The 17,473-nt window shown below is 38.9% G+C and overlaps 2 pseudogenes; one reads left to right on the top strand and one right to left on the bottom strand.

Moving 5' to 3' along the window:
* Positions 1-330: 330 nt before the first annotated feature.
* Positions 331-4,071, bottom strand: LOC132237582 (acyl-protein thioesterase 1-like; annotated as a pseudogene).
* Positions 4,072-4,567: 496 nt separating this feature from the next.
* Positions 4,568-4,749, top strand: LOC132237782 (small nucleolar RNA SNORA73 family; annotated as a pseudogene).
* The last annotated feature ends 12,724 nt before the right edge of the window (positions 4,750-17,473 follow it).

Here is a 17,473-nt window from a genome sequence, read left to right as displayed (position 1 = left end):
TCATTTATATCTGAACAAGTTTTCAGTAAGCGGACTAGTAATTTTCAAATGTTCAAATGTGGTAGCATTATCTTATTTTGCTGAATTGCATTTGGGAAAAAGAAGCTGGGTGTTTCATTTATTTAATGCTAATATATTCTGGACAATATTATACATGTGTAGAAGATTAAAAGACCACAAATTTCCCCCAAAAAGACATTATTTAGTCTGTCATTGGTGTGTGTTTGCAAAACAGTTTATTTTAACACTGCAAATAGAAGTTTCAATATGGAGCACTGGGAAAGGTTTATACTCAACTACAACGATCCTAGCATTCTTCTATACAAGGCCTCAGCAATGTTCACCATCTGGAGGTAGGAGTTTATCAATAAATTGTGTGTTAGCCATCATTTCCTGGTGACATCATGCCTTCATAGGCTTTGAAGGTTACATTGGCTGGGTTTGCCAATGTTTTTGGCTTTACAACAGCAAGAGAACAAACTATTAAGGGAACTAAAGGGTCACAGTATCCATGACACTGGAGAATAGAAATGTCTGTATTAGTCACTGATAGTGAAACCGGACTCAATGGGTTCAATGCAGCCTGTCACTACTTGAGCCAAATTAAGCAGAGACAGGGTTGAATCATATATGAGCATTTATTCCAATAATGCCGGCAGTATGGGGAGAGCAATCGGTCACCCTGGAAATTCTGCTCTGACCGCCCTTGCCAGTTGGCTGCTTCTATACACACAGGGAGAAGATAGCTACATGCAGCTGCAAGCAGCAAGTGTAACATGGAAAGGGGAGGTTAGAGTTTGCAGTTTGGCCTTCAGGAACTCAAAGTCTGATAACAAGATGACTAATCTTCTATGATGTTACAAACAGCTCAGCCCATTCCTGGGACCGGAGAATGGTCAGCGTTCCTGAGAAAAACTCCCAGAGGGGGTCAAGGTCCGGACACAGCAACCAAATCAGAGGGTGTCCTGCCCTTGGTCTGTTCTCAAAATGTATTTCTTTTCTGAGTAATGGACCCATGGAGGCATCTTATCTTTTTACAGCCTTGTTTCATCCTCCAGTTTCCCAGGGTCTGTAAGAAAACGTCTTATCTATAGTGAGGTGAATAATTATTGGACAACTATGACTTGTTCTTATTACGTGCCCTTCCCCACTATCAATAGGACCCTGTGGAATCGAAGCCAGTAACTGAGGGCAGCGAAGCTTGCTAGTTTCTGCTGTGTGGTAAGAGCGGTGTATAAAGATAAACCTCCTCCCTGAGAAAATCCTCCCACAATAATTCTGTTTAAAGGAATACTGTTCTTTGCCTCTGGTCTTTCAATTTATGTTTTCGGGTGCTTATTTAATTCCAGGTTCACCTTCCTGTGAATTTGGTGAAAGCCTAATAATATCAAACCAAGAAGTCATAGCCATGTTCACATTGAACATAACAGGTGCAAGCGGGTAGATATGTTTGATATGTGAACATCTGATATCTGCAAAGGCTTCTGCCCACCTGCTAGATGGGACAAGGGTCTCAAGGCCTATGCAGTTCTAAATGTTATTACTAAACGTTATTCTTGCTAAGTGGTCAAATGTTGCACAGTGTTTTGCAGACCAGTGGTAAACAGGATGAGTTGGACAGGAACCTAACCAGTAAATGTGGCCAACTGCAAAGAAGAAATCAATGCGTAACTGACCAAATAGTGTATATGATCAATAGCCAAGTCTCCCTTCAGGGGGGCAGAGCTTTGGTTATGAACCCCCTGACTCCTGTGCTTGCTGCAAATAAATAAACTACCTTGTGACAATCATGTCTCATTCTTAAGTAGAGCACCCCAAACGGAAAACCCCCTGAGTTCAGTAACACACCCATGCCCTTAATCCTCATCCAGGAAGGAACGTCACCACCGTGGCCTTTCTGGCAGGGGACACAATGTCAGGAAGCAGGGCAGGCATGCCATTGCCCTGTAGGAAGCGGGAAAGGGCACAGCACCTGGAGAGCATAATTTTAAAAGCATCGATATCGATCGGTGGCTTTACATCTTTACGCCATAATAGAACCACCTGGAGAGTTTTAAAAATCACTCTTGACTGTATTAAGAATGGTGGACTTAATTGTCCGGGTTGTAGCATTAGCAATAGGATTTTTTGCCCAAGGAACCCAGATGATTCTAATTTTTGGTCAAGGGTGAGAATCGCCAGTCTAGAATAATGGTTCTCAAAATTTGCTTGCATCAGAATATTATTTGGAATATTATTTTAAGCTGGTTATTTTTAAGGAATAAAAAGCTCAAAAAAACTTTTGGCTTTCTCCCTAATTACCTAAATTTAGATAGAGGACCTATTCCAGTAAGGGAGATATCAACATAGATAACTATAATTTAGCATGAACTAGTGTGTGATAGGGTGGAATTTGTCAAGGCCCATTTAATCAAAGTCCTCTTAGTGTTTCATTGGTAAAGATGGCCCAGCAAACATTTATTTACCAAACTTTTGCTTTAATATTGCCTTCCTGCCTTTGAAATCCCAAACTACAAGCCCCTTTCTCTTTAGCTCAAGATGGTACATGAGTCTCAACTTCCCAATGCATTCTTGGGCCCTATATTCTTATGGAACCCTCGTATGTACATTCGTAACAAATTTGGTAATTTTCTCCTGTTAATCTGTCTAATGATAATTTGATAGTTAGCTTAGCCAGAAGAACTTTGAAAGTTGAAAGGAAAACAATCCCCCCCCACACACACAATAAGTGTCAAGTATTTAGAACGGTGCCTGTCACATAATAAGCACTCAACAGATTTTATCCTTTTCCTTCAATGTCTAGCTCAACATCATCTTGTGAAGCCATCTCTTATTCCTCACGCAGTTATTTATCCCTTAATTTATTTAAAATATTTATTGAACACTTTCTATATGCTAAGCCTCAGGCGTAGGCCCTAGAATACAGACATAAACTTAGGAGGAGAAGTTGGTGCCAATAACAAGTAAAGAAGTTGGTGATTACAAAATCTGAAGTGTGAGAGCAATGAGTAACATGAAGACTGTTTTAAAATATTTAGAATGTTTTTTAATTTTTTTTTTTCATAATACTTGGTATGCTTTTGTGGGAGGCAGTTAGACATGAGCAGAGCAAGGACCATGGCCAGGAAGAGAAGGTCACTAGGGTGGAGTGCCTAGTAAAGGACAATTGTAGGGTGGAACCTCCCCCTGACCTTTCCTCCATGCAGATAACTACTAGGCCTAGGCCTCAGTTGTATTTCAGCTCCAGGCTCAGCAAAACAACAAAGCCAGCCACCTCCAGACCAGTTGCGTTAAATAATGATTCCCTGCCCTGATGCTCAGTGGAGGCCTAGACCCTGAAATGACACAATTGGAAAACTGCTGAATAGTCTATTGAAATCTTTCCCTGGGATCTCCCCTGAAATCTCCACCCTTAAAAGTCTTGGGCCCTGGCTCAGGTTCATGTTCCTTAGCGATTAGAGTGTCAGCCCAGTCACTGAAGACCATGGATTCAATTCCCCGTCAAGGGTACCTACCTGGGTTGCAGGTTAGGTCCTGGCCTGGTTGGGGCACGTGTCTCTCTCACATCGATGTCTCTCTCTTTCTCTTTGTCTCTCTCTCTCTCCTCCCTCCCTTCTACTGCATCTAAAATCAATAGAAAAATATCCTCAGGTGAGGATTAACAAAACAAAAAATGTAATAGTGGACACTGAATACTGAAAGGATAGAGAATCTTTTTAATTTGGAAAAATATATCCCAAAACTATTGATAGTTGGTTTTATTTTATAGTTCTGTAATGTTTGAAGTTTTTATGAAGAGTATATATTACTTTTATATTCAGAAAAAAAACCCCTAAAATTTGGAATATAAGAGTGGGGTGTATATAATTAAAGTAATACACCACAAAATTTTAGGAATTAGGAATCTCATTTTTTTTTTCTTTTGTTCCAAAGGTAATGTGAGATGACAATTTGGCATTATATCTCATTACCTTCCTCTAGTTTGGATACTTGAAAATCTCTGACTGCTTGCCAGTAGTCACTGGAGCCAACCACATAATGCAACTCTGAGACAGGGAGGGTAAGTTTCATAATACCTTAGTCTGCCAAACACCTGTGCGGATCCACCCTACTCTTCTTACTTTGAAAAAGCTGGACTAAAAACAAACTAAAAAAAAAAAATCTTAAAGCTAAAAATTAAACTTAAAAACTTCGTATAAATTTAACCTTTTTCATAAAAATTTACATTGAATTTACCATTTAACCCTGACTCACCTAAAGAATAGATACTCATGATTTATTTAATAAGCTATGGCTTTTCCAATATAACATGATGCTAATAGTAATTCTGTACGTGTGGCTTTTCACTTCTCAATCTCTGTTTGAAAATATACGGTGAGTATGATTTATTTCAAGTAAAGTTTTTCAATCATGAAAAAATGTTTCAAAAAACTACCTAAATGTCTTCTTAGAATGAATAGTTACTGCTTTTAAATTGCCATTAGTTTCTGACGCTGTATTAAATTATTTGTCTTAATACCTCAAACAGATATTAAGAAAAATGGTGAATCAAAATATCACAAACACTCCAATGCGGATACCCTTAGGTCACTCTCCCCGGAGCTCTGTGCAGGTGGCGCAGAGGAGCACAGCCTCTGCCCCGTGGTGTGTGCGCCCTTCCCGCAATGGTGGAGGGAAAGCCGTGCCTCCTACAGCTTCTCAGAGTCCTGTGGACAATGACTGTGGAGACAAACCACGCAGGAACCATCTGTGGGAGGGTGGGGGTGTGGGAGGGTCCCAAACACAAAAGAGCCTTATTAAGTTGCTTTATTTAATTTGAATTTTAAGAGACAGAATGTTCTTGTTTTTGGAGATCGACTCAAAACACATCGACCTTGTTATCTTGGAGCTCATGGGCTATCTGGTTAGCATCCAGGGACCTGCCAAGGATATAACTAAGCCAGCCTTAGGCACCAACCAGCAATCTGTAATGTCACCAGAAGCTTGGCATTTCCAATCCAGTTCTAAGCTGAAGCTGCTAATGGAGTGGCAGAGCTCCAGGCCTCCAGACCGTCTGGTTTGTGGGAGAGGAAGAGTACGAGTATGAAAGCTTGTACTCAGGAGGCTTATAAGGGGGCTCATTCATGATGAAGAGACCTGACAGAAAGCACAGAAGCACGGTGGAAAGCTGAAGGACTAAAATAAATTTTGCCATGGTAGAAACAGGCAAGACCAAACCATTTTCTGAAGACATGGTCCAATTTTTTGCAGGAAAATGGAGAAAACTTTGAGCAGGAGAGAATAATTGTATAAATTTGGTAGGAAAGTTATTAAGTCACTTTGGGGTTTTAAAAATAATCAGGCCCGGGGTACTTGTTTTTCACACAGATCCATTTAATCATTCAAGGTTTCCAAACTAGAGTAGAATTTATACTGACACAAGAACCTTATATGTCATTGTTTATATTTCCAAGCTGTTTAAAGTCAAATTTGGAGATAGGTATTGATGGTATTGGTTACTAGAACCATAAGCAAAAAAAGAAAGTTGGAGGAAGTAGCCAATCATTTGTCCTTAGCTTCCCCCAGCCTCACCTCCCCACCCCCACAGACTGTTGTATCACCTGAAAAAGCAGGTTCTCAGAACACCCTCCTCTCCTTACCCTGTGCAGCCTGCTCCCTCATGCCTTCCAACTGGGCTTCAGAGAGACCTGAGATCTTCCTGCCCGCACCGTGGCCTCAGTGTGGTGGGGAATAAGGGCAAGTTTTACCAGGTGAGCCAGGACTGCAGAGACACTGGTAACTCCCCACACTCTCCTCATCCCTTACCTCTCCTTCTTACTTTACTAAGCCACTCTGGGTGCAATGGAAAAAAACAAGGAGCAAGAGGTGAAAAAGCCCTGCTGAGCAGAAAAGGGAGGGTACTTCCCGAGCGCAGGCCAAGTTAGAGCAAAACTATAAGATCACTCTGTTACAAAGAGTTATCAAAACGCCCGCGAGCTCTTGGAATTAAGTTCAGAACCAGCTCTCGGTTTTTCAGAGAATCAAAGCTTTAAAGTTTTCTAGGTCAAGTCCCAGAGACTTGGATTCACACTTTGATTTGTTTGCCCTGTCTACAGGGAAGCCGATATACAACTTTAGAAGTTATATTACTGAATATAAATATTAAGTCACCTGGCATGTGTTATATGGAGTTTTGTTTGCAATTATCCTGATAACATCTGTTGGAGAGACAGGAAATCTAGCTCATGAGGATTAAATAGGGTTTTTTTTATCATAACATTTTCTTCCAGTCTGTATAAGTTCTTCATAAGTAGATCTGTGCATAGAAAAATAAAGGGCATAAGAACAAAGTCAAATAAATATTAAACCTTCTTGAAGTTTCTGAACAATTAAAGAGCAGGAGAGAGAGAGAGAGAGAGAGAGAGAGAGAGAGAGAGAAGCAAACAGTAGTTTAATTCTCTTGTACCGGAAGATCCCACATTTTCATATGCCCTTCTCCCAGCTCCCATACCTCAAAGAAGATAATGTATCACATTCCCCACCACCCCCCAGAATTAGCCGCTTTAAAATCTATATCAACACAGGAAAGAGGTTTTTTCCCCCCTCAGTGATACAGTCTACTCGTGTTTAAGTTTCTTTTGTTTCCCTGTTCTAGTTATGATAATCTTTACAGTCTATAATATTCCCACAGGAGGAAGAGCATTTAATATACCCAGCCTAAAACTGAAATCTCCCTAGATTCCTCTTAGAAATTGATATATAAATATTCTAACACATGCCAGTTATTTCAAAACCATTAATAATTGCAGCAGATATAAATGTAAATGTATAAACATAATAGGTTTTCTTCTCAGAAATCTCCTTATTTCTATAGTCATTTAATGAAACTATCAAATCTAACAGTTTTATTATAAGACATTGATAATATTTCTCTCCATTCAACTTATTAAAATGAAATAGAAACAATATGCTACAAAGAAAAACTTGGGGTGGGGGAGAAGTTTGTTAGAGAACCAAGAAACTAGATAATTTTTTTAAAAAATGAGTCACCTGAGGCCTCAGTAAGGATGGTTTTTCGAAAATATGCTACTCTTAGTCTGAAATACTACTGATTTACTGACATCTACACTAACAGCCATTTCCGTAACATTTAAGTTATAACATCAGTTTCCCTGGCTGTAGATAAGGTCATTCTTGATGTATTCATTACCTACTAATATGTAAGAAATTACCACAAAACTTAGTGGCCTACATTTATCTCACAGTTTTTGTGGTTCAGGAATCCAGAGGCAGCTTGGCTGGGTATCTTGGCCCAGGGTCTCTCACAAGACAAGTTCTTCAAATTTCCACCAAGCCTTTGTGCTTTCTGTCAGGTCTGTTCATCATGAATGAATCTCCTGTATATCTCTCCTGAGTACAACCTTTCATACGCATGCTCTCCCTCTCCCATAACCCAGGGCCTGGACTTCTGCCACTAACCTCTGCCAGAGTCAAGGCCATGGCCAGGGCGGTTTTCATCTCAAGGCTCAACCAGAGGAGAATTAGATTCCAAGTTCACTGACATGGATGTTAGCAGAATTCAGTTCCTGATTGGCCTTGCTCACTACATTGGACTCTCTGTAGGGCACCCATGATAATTTGCTTCATCACAACAAGCAAGCAAGAAGTGTGAGTGTGTGTGTGTGTGTGTGTGTGTGTGTGTGTGTGTGTGTGTGTGAGAGAGAGAGAGAGAGAGAGAGAGAGAGAGAGAGAGAGAGAAGCAAAATGGAAGTTGGTCTTTTATAACCTAATTTCAAAAGTGACATCCCATCACTTTTGCCATATGCTATTCTTTTAAATCAAGTCACTAGATTTAGTCCACACTCAAAAAAGGCTGCACAAAATGTGTGAATACTAGGAGGCAGGGATCTTTGAGAGCCATTGTAGGGACTGCCTACCACGTCTGATATAGGAAATTATTTATAACTCTAACTCCAGACCTTTTTGAGATAGCAACATTTTTGGATAACCATTTTCAAAAGTTAGGGGTTTTAGAAGAGGGAAAGGGGGTCAAATACAAGGTGACAACAAATGACTATGGCGCACAGGCAGGGAGCACACAATATACACATGTTATATTCTAAAGTTGTACATCTGAATATGTTATTAACCAATGATACCCTAATAAATTTAATAACAAAAAAGTGGGCTTAATTTTAAAATGTATTCTATTTTGTATTCTGAATACTGAGAAAATTTTTTTTCAGGAAGTAATTTCTTTTATACCTTTTAAAAATAAGTGCCTACTTTTAACTTATTAATGATATATATATTGATATATCTAAAACATTCTTTTTGGCTAAATAAAGTTAAGGAGAGTTAGAGGGGGGAAAATCAAATAAATAATATATTTTTTCAAAATATACTTCAATATTGAGCTAGACAATATAACCTCCTTGACACATCGATCATATAATAAGTCCCATTTTACAAATAAAATAAAGGGTAGTACTAGATGGGCATTAGAATTGTTTCCAAAAAAAATAAGCAAATCCACAAAAATGTCTAGTCAATTCTTTCAAAAAAATTTTCCCTTCTCCATTACAGTCTCAACTAAATGTTTTTGTATATTTGTTGATGTCAAAACTTGAGGTGTATGTGCATTTTTCTATAGAGGGAGTTAATAGCATCCATGAGATTTTCAAAACACCAAGAATCATTGCTGTACACAACGATAACTTAGGCACTGAATTCTCATACTGTCTCATAAATTTGCTTCATATATTCAAAAGATAAAAGCAAAGCAAATTTACTGGATTTTCTTTTAAACTGTCCATTTTATCAGTTCAACTAGTGTTGAACTTCACACTCATTCAGTACCTATTTACTCAGTACGCTAGATGCCATCAACAGTTATAAGCAATGGAAATACAAATCCCATTTTCAAGGAGCTCACACGTCTGAGGGTTAAGGGGTAGTGGACAATAAAGACAGTAATGTATACAATATTGGGCGTGCGAAGTGTTGTGGAGAAAATAAGCAGGATATATATCTGAATTCTTCAAAGCTTTAATGGGAATATACACACACCTTCAATCAGCCCTTTTGGTCTTACATGAAAGCTTTTAATGTGAATATAATGCACTCAGTCAAGTCCAGCAAATATTTATCTAGCGCTTACTATGGGCTAGATGCTGAGGTGAAGGTGCTGCTCAGAGAAGTTTACTGTCTGGGTTGGAGGGTCCCTAGATACCCTTCTGGGCTGAGTCAGGGGTTCCCCTCTGTGACCACTTAATAACCCGGGCACACATTTATCGTGCTGACCTTCAGGTCACATCTAAGTGTATCTCTTTCGTACTTGATTGTAAGCTCTTTGAGAGCAAGACCTACACTTTATTAATCTTTGAATCCTAGTGCTTGGGGCTTAGTGGTTGTTGACCTGCACTTGAAGAGATAGGCTAACTAAGAGATTGCGCATGCCCAGGACTTTCTCTGACTTCATCTTGCGCAGTAAGATTCAGAATGACATTTTTCTCGCTTAGGTTTCAGTTCAAAACAATGACTATCATTGATGTGAAATCTGATATGGTGTAAAAAAAATGGTTTTATCAAGACCAGATGCATTCTTTCCAAAGAAAACTGGTTAGCAACACATTGCCATGTTTTATCCAGCAAATAAGTTATTCCTCTTCTCAGGCCCCTCGCTCTTTCTGGCCCTGGGCCCATGTAACAGCTCCACACCCCACGTTCAGTCTCCATTCTTGCTCTGAGATGAGCAGTGACCTGGAGAAGTGGAGGAAAGATACCATGCTGTGAAGGTGATGAGCCCTGCTTTTGCTTGCTTCACTGGCAAATTTTAGAAAAAAATATACTATTAAGTTTTAGGCTACATTTAAAAAAAGAAATCATTCAAAGGTCAGGTCTCAGGGAAATAAAGAGATAGATAAAAAGTCAAATTGAACTGAACTTCTCAAAGTCAGTGTGTTTTTTGTGTATATTCTATCAGAAACAATTATATCATGTAACCATTTCTTTCTGAATAAGGCCTAATTCTCTGCCCACACCCAGCAAAATGTATGTTTTTTTATTCTCAAATTTTCTCAAAGGCAAATGCTTTCCCACACTCAGACATGCATTAATGGTCCTTTGAGTATTCATTTTATGCCAAATTTCAGAGTTTTAAATCTAAACTATTTTTTTTTAGTTTTTAAAAACATGCATTATAGTAGAAAAAGAATATTATTTTTTCATGCTTGACTGACTCAATTAATCATTATTTCTATGAATTCTTGAGAAATTGCTTTTAAACTAAGAAATGGAAGGAGAAATTCCACCAGACAATTCTATTTTTTAAGAATATAACAAATATGAAGATATGGAATCAAAAGCCTGCATCCTTTACCATATTAATACAACTTCAATATGTCACTATTGCCAGGAAGGGTTGGTTTTAAATTAACAATCCTAATAATAAATGAATAGCCCTGTATCACCCTGGAGGGAAATCTCTACTAGAAGGAGGGCTCTATCCTTGTCTTTATTCTTTAACGCTCATCAACTTTTTAGATGAAAATGCAAAAGGCATATCATTTTTTAAAGTATTGATATGCATTTTTATAACTTTTTTCCTAATTATAAAAATTGCACATGCTTAATACAGGTAATTTAGAAAACACAGGTAAATATCTTCCATAGTAATATGATTTTTCCTTCTTGTGGGATAATTACACCTCACTGCCGTAGTTAACCCAAGGCTAGATGATCATCCATCCAAGAGTGAAATTACGCTAAAGAAAGAATTCTTGAACTGAGTGGGATATTGGACTAGATCCAGCTCTGAGATCGGGTGATTCCATGATAGAAGCAGCCCATTCATGATAGGAACCAGTTCTGTAACTGTTTATTTTTGAAATAACAAAGAAGAAAGAAAACCTTTTCTAAAAGTGTTGCTTGGAACCCAAGAATTTGAATTTACACGACTGCTGAGACATTACCCTTTAATCCTAGCTGGATGGTGTGGAAGGTGCACACAGAAGTACACTTGTGTTTCAAATACAATAGCTCTTATAGTCCACAAGTAAAAAATAAAAATGAAACTTTGAAACTATAAGATGGAAAGTTTTCAATAAAGTAAGCAAATTGCACAGTGATCGGGGTGATAATTGGGTGAGTGTCCAAGTATCTCTATACATAAAAGGCTAATATGCTAAGTGTCCCTCTGACCATCTGACCAGTCACTATGACATGCACTGACTACCAGGGGGCAGATACTCAACACAGGAGCTGCCATAACACGCACTGGCCATTTACAAAGAAATAGCACCGTGGACCTGGCACCAATAAAGCAACACTCGGCTTCCCCCAAGTGGGGCACAGGCCTCGCCACCACCGCGGAGCTACAGCCCATCAAATCACAGCCAACACTGTCAAGACCCCATGGCGCAAAATGTGGCCCACAGCTCAGCCCAACCCAGCCCAGAAACAGTGTCTGTGGGCGCCGGGTAATGATGTCACATAGCAATGCTCGCTTCCTCTCCCTAGCAACTAGCCTCTTTGCAGTTTCTTCAGCCCAGGAATATGACTTGCTTTATGGCCAAGTGGAAACATTTACACTTTAACCAAATGCCTGTGAAGCATTTTCCCGTGCCTCATCTTGTTTGATCCTCAAAGAAGTCCTAGAGTAGGTAGATAGGAGATGTGGTGGAATCCTACTTTCTTTTCATTAGCCGGAAAATGGTGATTTAGAAAGTTTAGAAACTTGACCCAACTGAAAAGAAGAAATGGTGGACCTTGAAAATGACTTCAGGTTTTCTCACTGTGCAGAATATAGTCAAACACTGCTGTAGTTAAATATTTTACCCTTTGTTCTCCCTGAGTGAGCTACAATAATAACCTGCTTCGTGTTGGTATTTTCTGCTGTGTTGCTGACAGTTACCTGAAAGAGAAGTTGGGGTGCTTCATTGGGCTGGAGAAAGTTTAGCTACATCAGAAAGCAGGTCTAATTAAGCAAGTTTATTCTATATATACAAAAGGCTAATTTGACTCACGCATGTGCGATATATATAAAGCTCTAGCTGGCACCAATTGCATGCATGTGTCTCAATCTGTTATTGTTGATCGTGAATTTGGTTGACACTTCTATTATAGAGAAAGGGAAAATAGTGATATTAAACTGTTTGTTCTAATTAACTACCTTTCAATGTGCATGAATCCGTGAGCCAGGCCACTAGTAGCTTATATAATGAACTCTACGAAGGAGGCAAACAATGGGGAAAAAACCCCAGATATTGCCAATGTCCCAGGAGTCATGCTTAGAAAGAATTAATCTATCTATTAGAGCATTAGTGTTTATAGGGTAAACTGATACAAATCACTTCAAAATGAAAATGTTATTTTTAAGCTACCTATCACTTTACATCTTGAATATATTTAGAATCATATCTGTATGATATGATTCTAAATATATTTAGAATTTTTTAAATTAATCACTGAAGGGGTCAATGTAAACAAGATACTGGTGAGCAATTTGTTAACCAGAAATGTTTACATCAGAAAGTAGTTACATTTGAATTTGTGAACAAAAGATATTATTCAAAGAGATTACTTATGGCATAGAGGTAAAACAATAAACCATGGCTTCTAAAAGATCATAAGGGACTGACTTTGTGAGCGATTTTTTTTCTGAAATCTCAAACACTTCCCAACTTCCTAATTTCTGCTAATTCTTTTTGGTTTAGCTTTTTAATGCTTAAAAATAAGATTTTTCTATATAATATACTTAAAAGTCTATGCTGAGTTCAGTAGCTATTTGTGTGAAATTGATGTGCTTCTTAATTGATATAAAATTAGTAGGGAACGCGAGTTATAATGAATTTGTAGAATATAAAATATTAGCATGTTTGTTCAAATATCACAACACAAAGATGACTTGTATCCAAAGGGATCATAACATGGTTGAAAGTGAAAAAGTCAAACAAATTCAGGGCAAGGTAGATGGGAACTAAAAATGCATTTAAAAACCTGGACTAAAAGAGTCTTTTTCATATGTGCGTCTGGCACATAGAATTTGCCTGGAATGTTAATTTGCTTCTTTACTGTTTATTATATGTTCAACTTGTGGAAAAGGAAACGTAGTTATATAGTTGTGTCTTATATTACACTATAGACATGTCCCTTAAAAGTGTAAGTTGAAATTTTGTAAACTAAATGTGTGAAATGTATTCTTGGTATTGGCTTTAGAAGTAGTTAGCATGCCATAACCTTATCAGTTCTACACTGTATAAACCTGAATTGTTTTAAGTAAATTTGCTCAAACAAATAAACCTTTTTACCTATTGAGAAATGGGCCATTATGCTTGGCTTAATTTTCAGACTAAAAAGGCAGTTTATGACACGGCCCTATTCAGACCACGTATGAAATAAACTGCTAAAGTTCATTTATTCTTAGGTGTCAGTGTGGAAGGATCTGAAACCAGGTTTTCCATTATCCTGCTTTGGTTGACTACAACACTGCAAACTCTTAAATGAGTATTCCTTCATATAAACACCCTGCTCAAAGTTATTAAAATTGTACCATCACTTGGAATAACTTATCACTGTACAGTTCTCAAGAGAAAATTGAGATGGAATTATTGAAATCAAGGGAAAAAACATGACCATGATCGTCATTGGAGAAAAAGCCAAGTCAAACATAGGAGAGAACCGAGCATCTGGGAGAAGCAGCTGCAGCTGCATGCTCATGGCTTCATACTGTGGAATTCCTCCTGGCGGGGGCTCTGCGGCTTCACTTCAGACTGAGGCTGGCTGCGGTGTGCCAAAATGCTCTTATTCTGCTGAAACCCATTTGCCAAAATTGTTATCTTTTCCCCCATAATATATGTTAGTTTTCTTTTCCTCCTCTGCGTATCCCACATTCTTAAATATATCACTCATTGTCAGTAGAAGAGATAAGTTCTTTTAAAAACATAATATAGAAAATCATATCTTTCCACCAGAGGAATCTTTACAGGATGGGTGTTCTGATTTAGTCTTTTCATAGCCTTTGATTGTTTTAACTCGTCTGAGGGAAAGAGTGCACCAGCAACATCATGAAATATTAGATTATTAATATTAAATGTCTTGTGAGTAATCCAAAGGTTTACTATTTCTGATTTTGAAATTTGGCATTTTTTTTGTTTGAGTCAGTATAAAGAAGGTGATTGTTTCCAAGATTAACTTCCTGTAGATCATAACAGCGAGAGCATCTCTGCCTTGTAACAAAAAAGAACATCAGCACATGGGCTCCTATAACAGCCACACAACCAAAGCCCTATTGTGTGTGATTGTGAAGGCCCTGCCCTGATTCATTACGTGCCCCTAAAGGAGACTGGAAAGGAAAGTACCATTGGGTACCTATCTTGTACTAGGCATTTTGCTAGGCAGTTTCACATACAGTAACTTATTTAATGCTCACCACCTTCCTGGAAAGTGAGTTTCAGTATCCTCCAAGTCCATTGATTATTCCTCCTTAAAGAATGACCTAGGTCAATGGTCGTCAAACTGTGGCTCACGAGTCACATGAGGCTCTTTGGCTCCTTGAGTGTGGCTCTTCCACAAAATACCATGTGTGGGCACACACGTACAGTGCAATTGAAACTTCGCGGCCCATGCACAGAAGTTGGTATTTTGTGGAAGAGCCACACTAGAGGGGCCAAAGAGCCGCATATGGATTGTGAGCCACAGTTTGACGACCACTGACCTAGGTCATAGACATCACATTTAGTAGTAGAAATGTTGCTGCAGAAGAAATGATGATGAGATTGACTTGGAGGTTGCATTGTCCAACACGTTAATCACTAACCACATGTGGTTATTTAAATTTAATTCAATTAAAATTAAAAATTTCAGCTCCAGCCCAGCTGATGTGGCTCAGTGGTTGAGCATTGACCTATGAACCAGGAGGTCGTGATTTGATTCCCAGTCAGGACACATGGCCAGGTTGTGGGCTCAATCCCCAGTGTGGAGTATGCAGGAGACAGCAGATTGATGATTCTCTTATCATTGATATTTCTCTCTCTTCCTCTCCCTTCCTCTCTGAAATCAATAAAAACATATTTTTTTTAAAGTAAAAGTCATACTAGCTCCATTTCAAGTGCTCAATAGCCACATGTGACTAGTGGCTACTGTCACATTGGACAGTGCAGATTATAGAGCATTTTTATCATTACAGAATGTTCCATTGGACAGTGCCAATTGGAAGTTTGCAACAATTAGACTAGATGGCATTTTCATTGGGTAAAACAAAAGTGGACTGTGATATACAACTGAGTAATTTTATTGAGCAAAAATTATTTCAATATTAAGTGATAAGTTATCATGTGACCAGTGACTAAGGTGACCTTAATATTCCTTTCAACCTGACTAAACTTTAAGTTTAGGCAGACTTCTTCCTCACTCTCCGACTCCTGACCTTTCTTTTCTCAGATAACTTCTTTAGAAAACTTGTAAATTATCATGTCTTTTGGCCCCTTTGAGACGTATGTAAGTCTATATATATATATATATTTTTTAATTGATTATTTTTACAGAGAGGAAGGGAGAGGGATAGAGAGTTAGAAACATCGATGAGAGAGAAACATCGAACAGCTGCCTCCTGCACGCCCCCCACTGGGGATGCACCCGCAACCAAGGTACATGCCCTTGACCAGACTCGAACCCGGGACCCTTCAGTCCGCAGGCCAACGCTCTATCCAATGAGCCATCCGGTCAGGGCTATGTAAGTCTTTTTAAAAGCCTTTGCCAGATTGACCCTGGCCAGTGTCTCTCAGTGGTGAGAGCATCCTCCTGCACAGCAAAGAGTTCTGGGTTCAATTCCCAGTCAAGAGCACATACCTGGGTTGCAGGTTTGATCCAGGCCCCCAGTCGGGGCGTGTGCCAGAGGCAACTAATACATGTGTCTCTCTCACATCTCTCTCTCTCTCTCTTGCTTTCTCTCTCCCACTCCCTTCCTTCCTCCTTCACTCCCTCCCCTTTCACTCTCTCTAAAAGTCAATGGAAAAATATCCTCAGGTGAGGATTAAAAAAAAGAAGAAAGAAAGAAAGAAAGCCTTTGCCAGTTTTACAACACAAAAATATCTTTCTCAATGATTTGGAAGCCATCTGTTTGAAATGTAATTTAAAGGAGATGGCATCCCTATCTCCCAGGTTCTGTGGGAGGGTAAGGGCCTCACTTCAGTGGGCACCTTGCTCCAAGTTGCAAAATTACCTACTGACATAAAGATAGAAGATTATCTTTTCTTTAAATAAAGCCAATGATTGAGCACAGATGGCCTATGACTTCCCTCCTTCATGCTCCATACTGTCCCACTCGTTGACTCCAGCCCTAGAAAACCTTGCCCTCTCTGCCTTGGTGAAGTTGAGTTTGTGGTTAGTTCTACATCTCTCTCCCCGAATATAATAGCCTGGAATAAAGTCTTCCTGGCCTCTTTACCTTTGTCTGGTATGTATGTTGTATGTATTTTGATACCAATTTTTAGAAAATGAAATAGTCATTCAAAATACTGTCTTCATTTATGCTGGAAACAGTTTGACATTTTCTTAAGATGAACCACCTATTGCATTGTCTACATAAGTAATCCTCTAGTCATGTGAGCAAAGTGAAATGGTTTGATGGTAAAGGTAAATCCGATCCTGGCTATGCCTGACGCTGCTTCACCACTACACATAACTATTACCCAGTTTATCTGCCCTGCCCTGCCCTGCCATGATGGGAAAAGAAGCCAAGTTTTTTTTTTTTTTTTTTTATCTAGAACACTTTCCTCTGGAACATCCTCTCACTCTAGCTGAAATCGTTAGTGTGGAAAGTTAGTTCTTCAAGGGAAAGTTTGAGGCCTCCTCAAAAAGAGGGCTCAGAGGAGTCGGACTGAAGTTTGGTTAAGGAGAGAGTCTTTGTCAATGACTGTGGGAATTAATAAACCCCACCTAGGCTTAGAATGATTGACCGGATTTGCATGCCAGCCAAGGCCACTCTCAGCCCAAATCTACAGTCAGGTTTCCTACAATTTATATTCTCTGCAAATGTCAGGAAGTTAATCATCATGTCTTTTGGCTTCTTCTCAACATTTTGCCAAAGCTGAATTACTAGTAATAAAAAATATTTTCTCACAGAGTAAATCCAATAGTTGGTAGAGAGACAACTCTTCGGGGTACTTTCCTTTCCTTTCTTAGTGGCATCACAGGACCTTTACTTCCTTGACCACCTGAGCACCAAAGGCCGTCAAGAAATGTTGGCACCACCCAGTTCTTATTCCTAGCTCCCTCATTTTTTATTTCACCAGATGTGAAAAGCGATGGCTGGGGTGGGTGTGGACCTGACAGGAGGAATCACAGACTTTCATTAGAACTAAAAATGCCTGATGATATATACATATGTTTATAAATTTATGGTGCTTTATGGTAATCCTTTTAATCCTCCCAAGCGTCCTATAGAGTAGGCTTTTATAGTGTCCATTTTACAAAAACAAATTGATATCTCTCT

The sequence above is a fragment of the Myotis daubentonii genome, chromosome 6 (genome assembly GCF_963259705.1).
Source record: "Myotis daubentonii chromosome 6, mMyoDau2.1, whole genome shotgun sequence".
Classification (NCBI taxonomy): domain Eukaryota; kingdom Metazoa; phylum Chordata; class Mammalia; order Chiroptera; family Vespertilionidae; genus Myotis; species Myotis daubentonii.
Note: the sequence above shows the minus strand (reverse complement) of the source record. Positions and strands in the feature narration are given on the sequence as shown.